Below are 19,859 nucleotides of genomic sequence, written 5' to 3' on the forward strand. Positions count from 1 at the left end.
CGTTGACGTAGAACTACGTTTTTCTTTAGCCTACCACATAGGGATGTAAATAGAAAAACTATTAACGAAAAGGGGACAAAAAATGTCCCTTTTTAAATGCTTATCAATCGGTTTGTTTTTCAACCGATTTCCTTGATTCTTGCAGCAATTGATTGGACAATTATACACGCATCCACCCAAATGTAGAAAAGTGTTGATTGATTATGCGAACTATTGTACTATTGAAAATTGTCAAGCCTTGTTGAAACGAAAATAACGTCCCTTGGTTGGTCGCTTGCTGCCTTTCCGTAAAAAGGTCAAGAGAATAGTATAACTATGTAGCCGCATCGTAGCGGGTTGCGGTAGTAGCAGCAGCGAGTTGCACCAGTAAACAAATCACATCACGTATCTAAGCAGCAACGAGGTAGCACCAAACGTCTCGATATGCCAGTTAAGGGCTTCGGTATTCTTCCCGCAATAAAGTTTTGCTTTATCTTGGCAACAACACGTTCTGTGCTGAATCCAAGGAAACACAATCTGTCGCGGCCGTCTTATTTACTGAATGCGAAAACAGCTTTTACAGATTTTGAACAGCAAAATGTGTTTCTCAAGGCAAATAAACAAGTAATTGAAGGTTAATAATGTTTTGGCAATAACACAAGCATTCTGTGCTGGGTTCTAGCAATCAAATTCTGTCGCGGTCAAAAAATTTACTTTATTTATTTACCTTGTGTAGAAAATGGTAATACTGAATAGAAAGGCGTGGCCTATTTCGTAGCAACCGTCGGCTATAAAAGAGTGTTTTTGGTAAAATCAGCTACATTCATAAGTCGAAAGGTAAGCTGGCTGAACCGCCCACAACGTTGACAGCAGTAGCAGCAGATATTAGCACTCAGCAGTAACGGCGGATTACAGCGGGTTGCGCCTGTGGCTGCCTTTAAATCGAACAAATCACTTGCCCTGTGGTTGGTCACCATGTCTCAGGAGCAGCGCGGTTCTTCTCCCATCTCAGCGTGTGTCGTTAGACTGCCCCACTACTGAGGCAACATAAAGGTTGCCATCAGCAAATCCAATTTTGAGCAGCAAAATGCCATTCTTGAAGCAAATAAACAAGTATTTGAAGGTTAATCATTTTTTGACAACTCAAACGAGCAATCTGTGCTGGATACTAGCAATTTACTGAATTTGAAAAAGCTTTTACAGCTCGTGTTTTCAGTAACTTTATTCCCCCACTGTTGAGGCTACACAAAGCAAGCGTTCGGAGACTTTATGACTCATAATTGAAACACTTACAATAATGCATTTGTTGATAGTGTGCGTAGTTCTACGTCAGTTATGCGGTCGTGTCTTGGATACAATCTCTTACTTTTTTTATGAAGCAAACTCCAAACTCGAAAGCCTGGATGATGTCCGTAGTTGTTAAAAAGAGGATTTTGAACTTGAACTCGAAATTTGTTGAAGAAGGGCGCAAGGAAAAGTTATGCTGCTCCACTCTTAACTTCAGGTAGACCTCAGGGCAGTTACCTAACTAGGACCGCTAATCTTTCTTCTCTTTTTAAATGACGTCAATCATGCACTCGATGGACCGAGGTTATCGTTCGCTGACCTGAAGATTTTCCGCAGAATTGAAGAGGCCGATGATACACTAGCTCTCCAGCAGCAAATCAATGTTTTAATGAATGGTGCGAATGGAATCGAATGTTATTAAATCCTATGAAATGTTCGGTGACTTCATCTTGCCGTAGAAAAGTTACAAATAAGTTCAAATGCATAGTTGCTGGTGTGTTGGTTTCTCGCGTTGAACACGTGAAGAACCTTGGAATGTCAACTTCACAATAGCCAAAGCTTCGAAGAACAAATGTTGTCAGATGTATTCTTCTTATGAATCGTTAAAAACAAGTTAAACATATTGTTATGTTTATCTTACAATTTGGGCAGAGTTTGAAATACCAACTCTGAACAAATTGAGCATGATCGAAGCTCAGAATGTGAGAGAATGATTGTTTACGTTGATTTAACCTTGAAATGATTGTTGATAATTCGACTGGTTTTGGCGTGCAAAAGTTTTTTTTGTCTCATTAAAGTTGAACACAAATTAATACGCAAAAATTTATTGATAAACATATAAGTACGGTTTTATACCTCAGCCACACCATTAATCATTCGTGCCGAATTTTTGATCAAGGTAAAGGCTAGGCTAATAATGAAATGTTGCTGTCAAAACCCACGCACCTTGTTGGCTGCTGGTGGAACTGTTATGTAAAATTGGCAGCACAACTCTGAGGCTTGATTAATGGCGTAACCGTACTGGAAATCAATCGCCCGTGGCGTAAAAACTCTTGTTTATTAGCCTCAGTTTATCACCAGGCAAACATCAAGGTGAGAGGTGCTGCGAGTACCAAAACTATTCTCATTAGCATTAAAACAAGCAGCAAACTAATTTCGCAAAGTTGCTGATAGTTCTAGCAGCGATAAACAACCCAATCAACCGTGCAACTGTTCTCGTGTTTGTATTTTCGAGCTGCAATGAAACTTTCAGTAGAATTCCTCAGCAGCAGCGACACACTCGAAACCCACATAACCTACACCTAGGTACTGTAGTCAATAGCACGCTAGGCTGCACATACCTTTAGTTATTCCCTGCCAAAGGTGAATTAATCGTGGATTCCCATTAGGAGGCAGGAAGGAACTTATTTTCAGCTGATAGTTCCGGTGCTGGAAAACAAATTCACTCTCGCTGTTAGATGCCATACCCTGAATTGTGTTGCTGACCTATATATGCGTTCGTGGTTGCGGAAACACTGTTGTCACAGGTTACACAAATATGTCAATTCTAAATCGATACATTCCATTTCGGGTATGAAAATAAGGTATTTCGAAAACTAGCGTTTCTTAGGACATGGTAATTTATTTACCTAAACTAAACAACGAGCAACGCAGAAAAAAAAAACACAATCGACTGACAGATTGACAGCAATGCCAATGTCAACGGTAAACTGTGGCATTTAATCATTTGCAGCTGACCACCCACGGTATCGGCACACGCACAAATGGAGTGTTTTATTTTTTCTTTTCAAACATATTGACTGAAACTGAACACTGCGACGGTTTCACGTTTTTCTCGTGATTTGAATAGAATTTCCCTGTGTTGGATGGAGACTTGCAACGAGGAATGCCACGAACGGACGGTATGTATGTAATTAACTTAACTGAAGGGAGCGCTGAGCGTTCTGCAATTAATCCGATGCTAATAGGCCCGAGGCGGGTTAGACATACGACGACGCACGGTCCGCTAATAACTAGGGGAAAGGATGTTGAACAATGGGATATTTTGTCGACCCCACATCACGAATTTGCGGAGCGGCACGGCATAAGTAGCAGCGGTGCTCCTTTAAGTGGCGCTAATTCTCACGGGTCACGCAATTTTTTCCCCGACACTTTTGATGGACGACGAAGATTTGTTACTGCTAATAAGTGAACTGTTTTCAGAAGTAAATCATCGCAGGGACTGCACTAGGTGAGGTTCTTTGCTTTGTTTAAAATGTTTTTACAGTTAAGACAGGATTAGAATAATTCGCGGTATATTTACGACTTGATCAAATTCCTAAATTTTTTTTTGAATAATAAAAATACTATCTACAACTTTACCGAATGATTTTTATTATCAATACCAATTATACAAAAGCCTTTTTCGAACTTTCGAGCTTTTCGTGATTTAAAAAATACTAATAGCAGAAAATGTTATCTTTAATCTACAGGAAAATCTGTGCAGCCAAATAAAAAGCTGTCGAAAATGATCGTTTCCCTATGATGCTTGAAAATGCATTCATACTAAAACCACAGACTAACAGACATAACACTTCGAACAAATTTTCAATAAAATCATCGTTCGGATGATTCCAGTACTTTACGTTAGTAACACTAGCACCATCTGCTGTCGTGTTTGCGCTGCGTCATGTATTTCGACAACAGCGCCAGAGTTACTGCATGTGTCAAATGGGGAACAACAAAATATGTATGAGACTGCATGACAGCGCCCCAGACGGCGTTATCGCGTGATGACTGTTATTCGATTGGAAATTTGAAATGATCGTTTTTTGTGGCGATGGAGCTAGGATCCAGTGTTACGTCTGTTAGTCTGTGCTAAAACCATATGAGCCTGTGCTCATATGAGCGACACTCACAAAACCTAACACAACTTTCCATATACCTAGGCCATATCAATTTTAATCGATTTGCAAACAGGAAAAAGTATAAGCGCCCACACTCTCGCGGCTGGTGCCAGGTAACATTTTTCAACACTAATCCGAAGGCACCGAAACCGCTGTACCCGCACAAGGAAGGACAAAACCCAGCCAATTTCCTAGAACTATATTCCACTTGTAACACCCACTGCAGGACGGCTGCAAGTAGATCGCATAATTCCCGATGGTGTCAGCAGCAGCAGTCATGGTCACACAACAGCGCCGAGTCGTCGTTCTCGTGACTCAGTGACTCCGACGCAATCGTGGGACGCTATACGGTTCGATCGACCGGATCGCTCACTGTCACATTATACGTAAGGTGAAAACATGCAATGGATAAACTTGGAACGAACAATCGAACCGCCCTGATTCCGAGTGGCATATCTTGAAATGTCATTCAAAATATTAATCAGCCAACGCCGCCGTCAGTGCAGCAGACTGGGGAGCAGCCAGCGGCGGAGCCCGGTGACCAATATAGTCGTTAAAATGTATCAACCGTCGCATCACAAACATTGTCTGCTGTGCAAAAGTGTCGGTTCTCCTCAGATCAGGTTATGGATATGCGGTTATGGCAATTACATCGCGTATCATTCAACGTCCACACAATCGGCTGCTTCTCCATTGAAGTTTGGTAGCCTCGGATGTAGTACGCCGCTGCCGCCGTCGTTGCTGCTGGTGTTGTAGCCGCCATAAAAGGAATTCCCGCTTTCTAGAGATTCGTTACAGACTGACGATTGTCTGTTCGCATATATGAGAACACAATAGGGACGCCAAACAGGCTCATGACATACTGAGTGCAATCGAGTACTTATTGAAGGTTGGAGTTTTTCGATAACAAGAGCTGCAGGTTGATATGCTTACGGCACTGGTTTATGTCCTTGAAAATTGACAGCAATACCTGCCACTGTCAGCGTTAATGAACTATTTTGTTCTGAAAATTCGATGGTAAAATGATTATTATAATAATAATATTGCCTAATAATTGGCATTTTCGCCAGACGTAATGCGTAATAAAAATCATACTAAAATTGATTTTATATTCACGCCATTTTGATGTATGATCTGTGCTTTGCTTGGTGATTGTAATATTTTTGACTTCGCGAAACCTGCTCTGGAATCCGTCTCATTATGCGCTTGGCTCTCGTAAGTTATTTCACGGTTCGATAAAATTTCAGTTTTGCTATGAAAATCTACCTGCAGTATATTCCGGTCCGTAACCAGTTTCATTGCGAAATAAAATCAAACTTCAAGATTTCGTTCCAATAGATATTTGGAACGGACTTTCCGGATTCAATTCATTTATTTCAACAACCGATAAACTATGCCGGTAGGCTATTATCGTTCATACAACAAACGACGTATTGATTTGTACAAGGTTACGTCAAGCAAACGCGATTAGGATGGCTGGCAATTACAATGTTACCAATTATTTGCATTGATTTTCCGCTTGCAAGCTTCTATATTGAACATAAGTTCTGACCGCAAGGTGTCAATCTAAGTTCTTGATTTGCATCAGTGAAAGAATGAGTGGTTTGATTACTTGCTTGCCACAGTTTTAATCTTCTACTATTGATATGTGGTTGAATATCTGAGCATTTCGATCTCTGATGGCAAACTGATTTGTGTCAATTATTTTGAATTGGAATTTGAGGTTTGGAAGAAAAAACTCCGCAAAATCGTTATGGAAACCATACAAATAAGTAATTTTAACTCGAACAATATCATTTTTAATATATCTGATTTCTATAAAATGTACAAATTGTACCCCTCTCTTGGTCTTTTCTTCTGTATTTTTTTAACTGAACTTTTACAGATTTGTGTGAAAAAGTATCTACAACTTCTTGAGAATATTTTAATAAATTTTCATTCAGTTTTGAGCAATAGGAAGATGTTACAGCATTCGAGAGTTCACTTCGTTACGACCGCATTAACTAATTATTATGAAATATTAGTTTATCAACTGACAACTTTTTCCGCGATTACAATTACTCAGGCAGCATTTCTTTTTTTTTATATTCGCTATCAATGTCTTCATTTCTTAACTTCTTCATGCAAAAAAAAATAGTTTGTCGAAAATAATATTTTCATCCAATTTCTAGCGCTTAGAAAACTTTGTTTTTGAGATAATTTTTCCATATGTAGATAAAAACAAAAAATTTATGAAAGAAATAGGAAGCTTTATTCAACATATCTATAGCAGGTTTTTTGAAAATGTTCTTATCTTCAAGGAAAAAATATATTTTATTTCTCCCAATATTTTGGTATAATACTAAAGAAAACTACAAGAAAGAAAAAAAAGCAATCTTAAAAAGTCACAAAATTTTTCCATTTTTTTCCTGGGAAAGAATTGCAACAAAGCCAATTCGATATTATGCGCATTTTAACTCTGCGAAAACATTATTAAGAGAAACTGTTTCGTCCATATAATAATACAGGGTATCACCGTGAAAGTGATACACACATTGGAGTACCTCTTTTTGCATCGAGTAAAAAACGGAATGTGCGAACTGCAGCGGTGATCGAGGCGGTTAAAGAAAGGGACCCGGTCGGCAAGAAAAATGACTCGTTAAATGAACATGAGTCATAACACTATGCATGATCAAAAATGACCTTGAATACATAGATTTCAAGGAACAAAACATATAGGGATTATCTCGCAGAAATATTACTGACAGGGTTGCCAGATCTCGATTGCTATTGAGCAGACGCATGCTGTTCACAACTTTTTTTTTCAGATGAAAAATTGTTTACGTTGGAGACTGTTTAGAACGGCTGAATGATAGAGTGTATGGAGTATGTCTTCGTGTTATTCCATCCTTCCCAGATTCCACTCCAGAATGCTTCAACTGTGATGGTTTGGGGAGTAATATCCAGCAGAGAAAAATTTGCCCTGCTATTCATCGGAATGTAAAAATTCATAAAGGGAACTATCTACAACACGTCATTAGAGAAAATTTGCTGCCTTGTTGCAAGGAATTATTAGGTAAAGAAAATTACTACCTTCAACAGGATTCAGCGCCAGCGCATGAGATGTTGGTTGTTCAGAAGTAGTGAAGCGAAAATTTACCGTGTTTCATCAGCACCGTCGAATGGCCCTCATCTTCTCCCGATTTTAATCTATAGAACTTCAGCATTTGTTAGAGATATGCTAGGAAAAGTTGGTGTGTGAAGCAAAACACTTGGTTTTAGGCACTTTTAAGAACCGTTTGCAAATGCAAAAAGAGAAGAATTTGACCATGTTAGTAAAAAAGAACGAGAGAAGAAATATTCATCTGTTTCGATTTCATGGCACTTTCACGGTGACACCCTGTGTTTTCACATTTGAGTTTGATTGTGCGATTGATTTGAGAAAGTTTATTTCAGAACCATGTTGTAAGTGGCTCCGCCTATTTTTCAAAGTTATATAATTTCCCAATTATGCAAGGCGCAAAGAGATTTTATTCCGCATGTAATGTGAATTTACGGCACATGAATCTCATTTCGTGTGGCAAACAGTGGAACTATACCGATGGAGCTCTGAACCACGTAACGAAAAAAAATTGTATCGTGTTGCAGCGTGGAACGAAGACGATCAAATTCTTCTCGTATCGGATGGAACCAGATAGCAGGAAGTGGCGTACTTTCAGTCACATAACAGTCGAAAATCTTATTTTAATGTATGGTAATTTTATTGAATTACGTACTGATCAAGGAACTGAATATTCAAACTGAATAAACGAAGTTATTGAACAAGGAGCGACAGCTGCATGAGTCGAAAGATTTTTGTTTTTTAATTTTTACTTAACTGTTGAAAACAATTCACCGAAAAATTACTTTCTTGCGTACATTTTTTTTTTTGAAAGGGGAGATGTGGTAAAATATTCCCACGTCTCTACATTTCCACGAGCAAAATTCAATTCAGGTCTTTACGATTCTGTTATTATATTTACGAGCTGTGAAATACAATTTTACAGAACCGTTAGACCTTCTTTTCCGTTACACTACAAGTTAGGCGGCATCCATAAATTACGTAACGCTCATAAGGGGAGGGGGTATTCTTGAGCGTTACGATTTGTTAAATAGGGGAGGGGGGAGGCAGTGGCGTAGCGTGACCGGGTGACACCCGGAGAGAAAAATTTGGATGTTACCTCCGCTAGGTTGCGGTGAAATCATTTTGTCATCAAAAATTGTGAGAGTTAGCACGTTTCAATTGCACTAAATCTACCATTTTTGAAAAATTTATATAATTTTCGAGGGTTTCGCAGCGACCTCCACCTAGGTAATTGTTAGTTACTCTCACGGATATCACCCTTTTGAAGGTGACACGTATGAAAATTTTCTTCATGGGTGTCACCCCCTAGCGGGTGACTAGTGCAGGGAGGTAAATCAGCGTTACATAACAAAAAATCTCTGGAAAAATTCTCCAAAAACTAGCTTTTTTATCAAGCAAATTCTTCTAGAGCGTTACGTAATTTTTATGGGAGGGGAAGGGGTGTAGGCGTTGGCGTTTTACATATTGGGGAGGGGATCCAAAAATTGGAATTTTCGCGTTACGTAAGTTATGGATGTTGCCAAAGATCAGTGGTTCCCAACCCTTTTCGCTGCGGCTTTTGCTAATCACAAAGAGCTCCGTGGCCCCCTTTGCGAAGCACAGTAAACTTTGCGGCCCCCGAAAAGATTACAGATACAAGTTTAGCAATACGAGGCTGCATTTTTCAGTCACATATCGTTCTGCAAGCCTAATTTGTTTAAAGTCGTGGTCGTAATACCTAGAAGAGTTGAAAATTCGCTTTCACCGAGATTTCTAGAAAGAAATTTTAATTATTTGTCCATTTTACCAAGAGCTTCGTGGCCCCCCTAGATGCCCCTAACGGCCCCCTAGCCGGCCGCGAACTCCCGGTTAGGAACCACTGCCTTAGATGTTTACCGCACTTGAGCGATTCCACAAAAAACGTTTCTATAGACAAAAGATGCCATTGGTTTAATTTTTTGGTACACGACTAATTTTTGAGAAGCTAATGAAAAATGCTATTTTGGGAAGGTATTGAAGATTACTTTATAATATTAATATTTAATATTATAATATTAATATTTTTAGGGCCAAAACGGTTCGTTTGATCGGTGTGACGTCTTCGGCGATGTTGTGAATAATAATTTTGTCTTCCGAGAAAAATATAAGATTTGTTCAATTTATTTGTGCGTGAAGTCTTCAAAGACTTAAATAAAGTTTTCCCGTAAGCAAACGTAAAAGCGACGAACCCGAAGAGCAATTACTCTGCGGCCTTTTGACGCGGTTCTATTTATTTTCTTTTTTTTCTGTCGCACTCAGTACAAAAATGAATTCATTTCAATTCAGTTGTTGGTCATCTGCAGAATCGTGTTATTCATTAATTGTACTATTTACAAGGATGGTTTAAATAGTATCAGAAAATTATCATGAGAGAATCCTATTAAATTCTGATCTCGCATAATACGCGATGTTTTGTATCGTCTCTCGAGAAGAAAACTTATGTGACGAATAAATTACCGAAAGAACACACCGTGAACTTCATAGCCTGTTAACTGTATGCGAGATTATCGTCGCTCGTGAATACGATGTTTCGATTGTCTCATTTGCTCCAATCGGTAATTCATTATCGGCTCCCGATTCGATCGAGCCGTGGAACGAAAATCTTTGGTTTGAATCACCTTGTGAGTGAGTGTCCCGATAATCGTAAAATTGTATCGCAAACCAAAAATTCAGAGAGGGAAAAAACTGCAAGCGTTAGACCAACTAAAAGGCAGTACAAAACAGGGATACCAGATTTACAGAATTGTCTGTGAAATGCAGGTTTTCAGAGTCTGTGGCTGATTTTAATTTTTCAAATGGCGAATATTTGTTGTTACTTTTTGCATAGCTTGCAAACTTCTTTCGAATCTATTCATATTTGCGATTTTTTTCCGATTTGGATTTTGTGTGCAGGTTTTTGCTTGTTTAAAAAAAAACTCCGATATCGGCCAACATACATCAGTGAACAAACCTTCGATGCAAATAAAACCGACGAACAAAAGTACATTGAGTTGACAATGACAACAGCAAGCAACATTTTGTTAAACAATGAAAAATCTATTTTATTGTCAACATTTGCGACTCAGAAAGAAAGGGGGATAATTGTTCAAGCGAACGCAATCACTTCTCTTTTCCGATAATTATCGTCTCGCGATCCTTCTCTTTTGTTTTGACATTTGGATTCTATCAGCGAAGAGTGAATCATCCGTTTGTAGAGCTATTGGATATTCCATCTTTGAGAGAGAATGAATCATCGCAGTGAATCTCCGAATTGGTTCACTAGGACTGGCATATCGAACGATAAATGTTAGAACCGTCTGAGAGACGAAGATTACTCACACGCTGAAAAAGATCGAATGTTTATCGCCGATCACCATCATTGACTATTTACTTCTAATATTCTAATATTTCTTCTATTCTGATGTTTTCCACGAGCATTTCGTTCGTTTTTGTGCTTTCATTCATTACTACATGAAAGGTGATTTTTTACGACTTTTTTCTTTAAGTACTGGCAGCACTGGTATGTAATGGCGTCCAAGCGTCGTCTGTCGAAGTAAAAATTGCTCAATATAATAAGCCGTTTCGTCATGGAAAGATTTACAAACAAACTAGGGTAATCGCTCCATTATTCATCTCAATAGCTTGGTGCACCTATATTCATCTTATTTGTCTCATTTGTCTAGTTTACCGTCAAATTTCTACAAATTTTTGAAAGTAAATCTATTTGCTTCTCGATTTTCTCAAGTGGCTGAAAGTTCTACGTTGAAAGTATAGTGAAATTTGACGATAAATTCATCAAAAAGGCGTGATGAGATGAATATAGGAGCGGTTACCCTACGATTGGAAATTTCAGAAATTTGTTATCAAATTCGATCACTGTGGAAAATGTGTTACGCCGTTGATCGTTAGAATCGACTTAGTAAAACTACAATTAGAGATATTATTTGTGGGATTTATTTGGCCTATTTCTAAAGATAAAAATTTCAGTTCTTGATCAAAATTTTTTTTATTTGTGTTTTGAAGGGTTTTATCTAAAAATTATTAGAAAAAATAATTTTGTTGTGATGTTTATTGAGCCTTTAGAGTCAAAAAACTGAATGCAATGCTAAACTGAACCATGCTAAATATTCAAAAACAACCCCACAAAAATAAAAAATATATGAAAAAATTCAGGAATCGAACGGAATTGAAAAAAGTGCAAATAAGTGGGTTTGTAGCTTAACAAAGTGATTTTTCCATAAATCACGTTTGGGCATGCTGAAAACAATTTTTCAGAAGGTTGAAATGTTCTACAATATTGCTATAAATAACATCAGCTTTCAATTTAGGGCTTGACCTTGACCTTGACTTTTTCAATATCGATTTTTTTGGGACACCCTAGTGTTAATGCTAAATCTATAGTAAGTTTTATTTTAAGAAGGACATTTTTATATTTTGTCGAGAGGAAGGAGTTTTATCGAAACTACGTTTCTCCAGTCAATATCGAACCAAAATTACAATTCCTAGAAAAGCACTATCATACGTTATTTAGACCAGTTGTATAATAAGGGGACTTATTTTTGTTAGGAGGAAAGTCAACAGGGGTAATGTAAAATTCAGCATGAAAGAAGGGTATGTATGCGAGCCTGAGTAAAAACTCATGTTAAAGTCCTCTGACAAACGAATGGCCTGATTACACTAAGGTTCGAACCCACGACCACCTGCTTGTCAAAGCGGACGGTGTAACCTTGCGGCTAAAAGCTCTTTAACAAACGGCTCCATACGGGTCAGTATTCAATTTCATTTCAAATACCAATTAGCAATTAGCGTATATTTCGAATGAGCGGTGTTCGAACGTTTGATCTGATTGCTAAGAAAATCAGAATACGAATTGGATTCGAGCATAAACAAGAATAGCGCTGAGAAAATGAAAATAAAAACATTCGTTGCTTTTGACCTTGAGATGTTAAGGTATAAATAGGCATAGTTTAAAAAGAAATTCACCAAATTGTTATTTTGTTTCAGAGTTTCAACGTTTTACACAGTTATCTTAAACTTGTTTTTGGTTGGGATTCAATAATTATTCGAATTGCACATAAATTCCATTGCAAACTTCTCAAGAATCTTGGGAGCAAAAGCTTGTGAAAACTTCATAAACAAGTATGATATACAGTGAGTTGTATTGAATTCATAAAATATCGTTATAATAGGACAGCAGAAACTCAATTTGTGAGAACCGATGCTTGTCGTTAAAATATGTTTATTAAATGGAACGCTCAATTTAATATTATCCGCATGAATTACGAGACCAATAGAAAAGAAACAAAGTACAATTAATAACCATGTTTCGCATTCCCTGATTCATGAATACAAAATATTACACTCTGGTTACTCTGGAAGCACCTGGACGAAAAGTGGAAACAAATCGACCCAGCCTAGCACGTGAAGGTAACGGGAGAGTGTTAGCGTGATTGGTTCGGTTGGCTTTTCAAACGACAAGTTTACAATCTGTACCGTGCTTTCTGCCTTCATATTACCACTGACCGCATATTGGTCGTATGTCGAAACCACGCAAGAAAGATATGGAAATGAGAACAGCCTGTTTTTGCGGCCTGAATTGACGATCACTGGAACTCATTCAAACGACTGTCACGTATTATGACCAACCTGACATGATGTTAAATGACAGGTGATATGAACCAAGAAGATACAGTTTACGACAGTCATTCCAGTAGCTGGTTTTGCGAAAATAATACAGAAAATTCGCGAAACATAATTTTTAGTATGTGCTACCAAACATTGAAGAGAAATCTCAAAAAGAAAATATACCGGTTTTTGTTTTTACCACCATTTCGTCATTTCTTAGTATGCCATGACCAGTTAATTCCGCGTTTTCAGTTCCAAATACAAAATCAGCACTTGAAAAGATCACAGCAACTGCTAAAAATCTGTTTGCTTTCCTAACAAAACCAACATTCTTGCCATTCAAATTTCCAGGGCAAGGTTCTGCTGGCACCCGAAGAAGGTTACATTCTCCAAGTACATGTCGACACATTAATCAGCAGCATAACCAACGCTAGCAAGGACTCGCTCCTCGATTTATTGTGCTTCATTCCGTTAGAGCGCTACTGGGGAACGATTTCGCAAAAGGGGTGGCGAAACGGTAACGTACAATGGAGACAGCAAGCTAACAAACTTATCCCAGGATACGGACGGGTATCCTAGACATTCGATTGTTAGATAAATCGATAACAGCAGTTGCTGCATTCCTGGGGTACGAAATTTTTCGCGTTCCTCTGCAGGATGTTCTGGAATTCTTTTCGATGAAAGAGAGTTAAATTTTGTGCGTGAATTAGCTTCTTAGTAATGGTCCAATGAGAAATGCAGTAAAGATTAGCACGGTGTTACGGAAAATGCGGCGTCTCCATCGCTCGAGTTTGTGCTTACCGTTCCAAAGCGCTGCTGGGGAATTCGAAGGCGCTTCCAACCTCAAGAGATGTGTGATGGTTAATCCTTCGTCTGTATGATTGAAGCTTTAATCTAATCCAGTTGACCTAAACAGATGCTGATATTTCGTCGAAACCTGATGAAATTAACGATTATTTCCACTTAAAACTGTCACCACGTACAGAAATGGTACAAAATAAAAAGATTTCCAACTTTCAACGTTCAAACAATTGCAAACAAATAATCCTCGAGACACAACACAATTCGGTTCGTTTCACTCACAAACTGAAACTGTTGAAATAAAGTGTAACAATCACGCAAAAAAAAAACTAAAACTTCTCCAACTGCGATTCGCAACGCGCACTACAAAGTTGCTCGACTGTTCAAACTGTGTATACTACTAAGTCAGACAAGAAGGGGTTAGTATGATGATATTTTCGATTTGGAGCGGAATGGCACTTGTTTTCGGACTGACGACTCGACTACTAATGAAACGTTGCCCGACCAGTTCGCTGTTATTTAATGCGCCCTGACTCTGAGTCTGGTTCTGGCCGCTCTGCTTTGCTTGCTTGCTGCTGCTGCTTGCGGTGCCCGTGTTTTTTTTATTTCGTTCTTTGCTAGTTGCTTTTTTCGCGAACCGTACCGCGCGAAAACACATCGGGCTGTCGTTCGTTAGTAGGGGTGTCATGGACTGGTTTGGAACCAATTTTGGGATGAGTTCACTCCAGGCAATCGAGTGCGTGTTTACAGCTTCTTTGATTTTGCCTCTTTTTGGGTAGCAAAAGCGTTTTTTCTTTATTGGAGAACCATTCCAGCGTTTCTGCGTGACAAGAAAGGGAAAAGTTCGACCATTGAAAATACAAGTTTTTGCCGCAAACGAGTTGGTGATATTTTTTACTTGGTGGGCTGCTTTATAGCCCTAGTTTTAAACACGAAAGGAATGTCCTCCATCCTCGCATGCATGTAGCATGCATTTTATTCTTGTTACAAAATGACTTTGTTTTTAAATCGGACCTTGGAGAGGGTTAGGAATAGTGGGTTGGTCACCGTTCGGCAAATTCCACATCTCAATTTTTTCTCACTCACTAAAGAATAACGGGGTTTAAGTTTTTTTTTGTATGTTTTTATTAGTGCAGCCGTCTTGATACCGAGCATTCTTTGAGAACTAAAGTGATTATGTAACATTGTGAAGGGCAGATTTCAAATGCACATAGCGTTCATTAATTTGATCGAAATATAATAATCAATAGCTAAAATTTATACCATCATTTTACATACGCGGTGAAAATTGAGAGAAAGTTCACACATTTTTGACATCGCTTTCAAATAAAACGTTTGATGAAAAAAAAACAGTGTATTTCGATTGTGTGAAAAGAATCGACACAATTATCCATTCAGAATGACGTCGAAACAAAAATTATTTGTAGTATTTTTTTTTCGAATAGCAAAAAACAAACTCTTAAATTTGACAAAAAACTATACGGAGATTTTAATTTTTTTTTTCCTTATTGATTTTTCCTATTTGATGTGTTCTTCAAAAAGTTCCAAAGTTTTGAACAACTCTCAACAATTCACTTCTTGTTTGAATCAAACACATATTTTTTTAATTAGTTAGTTAGGTTGTATTTTCTCAAATTATTACTAGAAATTTACATACCCGATCAGAATGTCGAATTAAGCCCGATCAGAATGTCGAATTAAATTTTCTCAAATTATTACTAGAAATTTACATACCCGATCAGAATGTCGAATTAAGCTGGAAATGCTCATAAGTAATTTTTGTGTGTTTTGAAACTCTGTTCTGTTGTAGGAAATTAAATACAGAGTGTTCAATAAGATTGAATACAATTTCTCATCGTTGCTGTGGTGCGCACCCCATGTATTGGTGTCAGCTTTGGCCAGCTTTGGGAAGTTTTCGCAAAGTTCATTAAAAACAAACACAATTTTTCAACATAAATACCTACTCTATTATACCATTGTTAAAAGCTAAGTGTCTACTTTAATATACACCGTTCAACAATGCAATATATTTAAAAATATCCTAGAAATATCAAAATTTCTACGAAGTACTAAAAACATATTTTGGTCCACCAAATTTTCACTTTGGCCCACCTTTATATCTACAGACGTGTATGGAAATAGTTCGGACTAATTATATTTAAGATCATCATCGGTATTTTTAGAGCAAAAATAGTGGGTTTGAGGAGAACATCCTTCTGCTGTGAATTTTTTGTAAATTTTAGGCATCTAAAAATGAAATGATTTGGCTTATAACGGTTTGACAGGCATTCTCATCTAATTTCATATCGTTAAATGTGATAAATTAAGAATTAATTACCTGTAAATTGTCACAAGCTGCTTCTTTGTTCACGTGCAACGGCCGAACGGTAATCAAAGAGATGTCAAAACTTGGCATGACCAAAATATGTTTGCTTCAAAAAGAGGCAAACATATTTCGGCTATGCGTTTAACCATTTTTTCAACTATTTCCAACATGTTAGAGTACACAATTCTGTTTCTATGACATTTTATTGATTTTACTACAACAACGAATTGTTTCAAAAGCATACATATTTTTTTACAATAGCTTCTGCACGTTGACTTGTATACTACCACTTCCTCTTGACTTTGGGTTGTCTCAGCCATGACTTTGAATATGTATGAACTAATTCTAAAATAACACTACCTAGAGGCAGTTTTCCGCCGAAAATTATAGTGTAGTATGATTCTTAGGTGTGTTATTTAATGTTGCATGCATAGTTTTCTAATATTCATTGAATTTTTCAGATAAAATGCGTAAAATGTTACCGGGTGGGCCAAAATATGCATGTGGACCAAAATACCCCTGTTACCCTACCATCGAATTAAATATCTCATTCGTTCGTATGTATGGATTTTATTACGCATGTGTGGGTAGCTATAACGGGTGTTTATCGAAGATTTGGTATTTTCTCGTTGGTGCTTATTACGGGAATCACTTTACGGTGAAATTAGACTGAAGTGAATAAAGTTTTATTACGAGACTCACGTAAGTTAGAACAAGGTCGCAAAGTGACATCTACCGTGAAATCTGGGTTATTATGAGAGTCATATCTCTGGAGTGAAAACGGAAAAAGCAACGTTTCGCGTGGAATTATTTCACGACCATTTTGAACGGTTAAATGATTTCACGAAAATTGGGAAGATTTAAAAATCGATTGATTTGTGATCTGATGATAATATATAACTGATTTATTTTCCAGTAACAAGAAAATATGTCAAATGTTAATAAATCGATTAGTTTTCTATGGATTTTCTTCGTTTATGCAGCAATCGATTGGAAAGTCGTCTATGCATCCCCCTGAATGCAGAAAATTGTAAATCGATTATTCATACTATTGTATCATTTAAAAATTGGCAAGCCGTGTTAAAACGCAGAGCTCGACCTCTGAGTGGCCACTTATATACTAGCTTTCCCTAGCACAGTCGGCAAAATTATATACCTAGCAAACCGGAAAGCTACTGACGCCGGAAATCAACTTCAGTCATTTTGAAATCCGCAGTAGATCAGACGCGTTTGCGACTCTTTTCGCTTCGCTTCGTTTTTCGCTTCAGTACGACATCATCCAAAGCCTGTCGGCCGTCAAATTTTCAGGGTGCAGATAGCTCAGCATCTATCTTATAATGATAGAATGGAAGAATTTGGTGAAGAGAAAATTTGCTTCTAATTTATCACGTGCGATCACTCTCTAATGCAACAATGCAAGTATAGTAACAAACAGACTTATGTAGTTCTGCGTCATCTTTGCGGTCGATGCATTGCAAACAACCCTTGCGTTTTTTTTTTTTTGCAAAATCGGCTTCAGTCATACAACATTTTAAACATTTTCTTTTCACTCCACATTTTCTGTCTAATTTCTTTTTATTTGCATTTGCTCCACTTCGTTTTCTCTCTAGATCTGCAATGGTTTGGTCATATTTTGCTTTCTATCGAGCTTCCTCTTCCTGCTCTTCTTCTCATTCTCTTCCTGATTTGACTTTGTTTTACTTTGTTCTCTCTCGGTATTTAGGTGTTTTTCTCTTGCTTTCTATTTGTTTTAATATCTGTGGTCTCTGGTTACTATTTTCGATTTGCTTGCTACCCATTTTCGCTGTATTGCTAACATTCTCTGTTTACTTCGTGTTTATCATTGTTTCATCCTTTTTTTTTGAACTATTCTTTATGTTGTCCTTTCATTGTTACAAACCTCTCTCGTTACATTCTCAAAGTTTTCTCTGTTTGCTGTGTGTTTCTTTTTCAACTTCTCTTTCCTCTTCATTATCTCTCTGTTTTGTTTTAATTTCCTCTGTTTCTTCATTTTACTTGTTTTCAATCTGCTTGTTTTGCTTTTCCTGTTTTATTTGCTTGCTGGTTTCTACGAAGTTTTTCTCCATTTTTAGTTTCTAACGTTTTCCTATCGTTCATTGTTTTTCTTTCAATTTTGTTCACCCAACATGTTCTTTTTCATATATTTTCTTTTTGTTTTGTTTATTTTTACTATAAAAAATTGAACTTTTTTCGAAGGTCCAGCTGTCCTCAAATTTTGTCTTTTTGTGCTAAAAAAATGTTTGATATCCTACAACAATTGGGTTGTTTAGCTATTCACGGATTTCTGATTTTTATATATCAGCTAAAAGAGTGTAATTTTCTGAGCAAAACGTAATTTTTAAATTTTTTTAATCATTGTCCTTCGATTTTTAAATGAAGATTAAAAAATCACTCTAAATCGCTACAACGACAGTTCACTCATATACCAACTGTCATTGTAGCGACTTCGAGCAGATTTCGAGCAGTTTTAATTCGTGATTTAAAAATCGAAGAACGACGATAGAAAATTTTAAAAATCACGTTTTGATTAGAAAATGCAGCTCTTTCAGATGATATAAAAAACTGATATAGCTTAACAACCCATTCAAAAAGTTGCCCAACATAAATAAAAAAATCGTTTCCTCTTAAACTCTTGGTCTGATTGTGGGGCATAATTTTTTTTCGGTATGAATTTGTTTTGATTTTACTATTATGTTTAACTTCAAGGTAAGTTGATTTAAAGTTATGATTTTTCTATGTCTAGGAAAAACTCTTGACATAAGCTTCTCTTGACGAAAGTAAAATAGACATAAATAAAATGTATTTTTAAACATGTTTACACGAATCAACGTACGCTTACGATGTTATGCAATTTTAGTAATTTATCCGTGCTGAATAATTGTTTTAATAATATATATAATTTTAGTGATTCTTCTGAAACATACAGTTCATAGTAACATTTTTATGAAAGCCTCCCTATGCTTTAATTTATTTTCAAACAGTCAGTTGTAAGTAACTGTTTTCACAAAATTTTAATATGTTGAAATATTTTATTAAATTTTTCTGTAGAAAGTTCAAAGTCCTCTACAACTAATTATTACCAATGTTGTATTTACACAATTATACAATTTTTTTTCAACTTTTTCGAATTCTAATTGAATAAAATCTAAACACTCTCCGTATACAACAATACGATGGATCCTAAAATCTTCAATTCCTGCACTATTAAATTTTTATAAATTGCTTAAAATATTCCACATCAAATTCACATGCAAACTTATTTTCAACTATTTAAGATTTAAAAGCTACGATTGTTTTTTCAATTTCCGTGTCACCTCTTATACATTTTCTGCAAAATTACTTGTGTCATATTTATTTCGAAAAATTATGACCAATTATGATTTTTTACAGACTACTGAACTTAAACATTACGATGCATAGTTTAAGTATTGGTTTAAGAATTTTTAAAGTAGGGGATGTCCATATTGATAAAGAAGTCATCGGGGAAAATAACGACCCTATTTTTTTATAACATTATTTTTGTTCATAGGTCAATAATTCCTACCTACTAAAAAATAAACTATATTTGCGGTCCCTTCAGTTCCACCCTAACGGCAAATCAAAAAAAGAGGGGGGGGGGGGTTATCAGTTTTACTGCACATTTTTGAATCATTCAACAATAAACAAATCCTGAGCTTCTCAGCAAATCTGAATGAGCTTTAGCTTAGAGCAAACAGAATTTGCCAGCCGAACCGAAGCGAAAAAAATGAAGTCTGATGATTGCGTTACAGCAGCGGATCAACTGCGACGCGTCGCCGTTCTTGTTTTGTTTTGCTTGTTTTCTTCTATACATGGT

The 19,859-nt window shown here is 36.9% G+C and overlaps 1 protein-coding gene across 4 annotated transcripts in view; it reads right to left on the reverse strand.

Annotated features, from left to right (window-relative positions):
* The window catches only part of LOC129731828 (mucin-1), a 62,050-nt gene extending 47,866 nt beyond the window's left edge, over positions 1 to 14,184 (reverse strand). For 2 of the 4 annotated variants that reach the window (XM_055692162.1, XM_055692161.1), the window contains exon 1: positions 13,678 to 14,184. The gene's annotated coding sequence lies outside the window, so the exon portion shown is untranslated. The remainder of the gene's footprint in view (positions 1 to 13,677) is intronic. The other 2 variants (XM_055692164.1, XM_055692160.1) reach the window with 1 other exon arrangement.
* Between the last annotated feature and the right edge of the window lie 5,675 nt (positions 14,185 to 19,859).

Source organism: Wyeomyia smithii, chromosome 3 (genome assembly GCF_029784165.1).
Source record: "Wyeomyia smithii strain HCP4-BCI-WySm-NY-G18 chromosome 3, ASM2978416v1, whole genome shotgun sequence".
NCBI classification, from domain to species: domain Eukaryota; kingdom Metazoa; phylum Arthropoda; class Insecta; order Diptera; family Culicidae; genus Wyeomyia; species Wyeomyia smithii.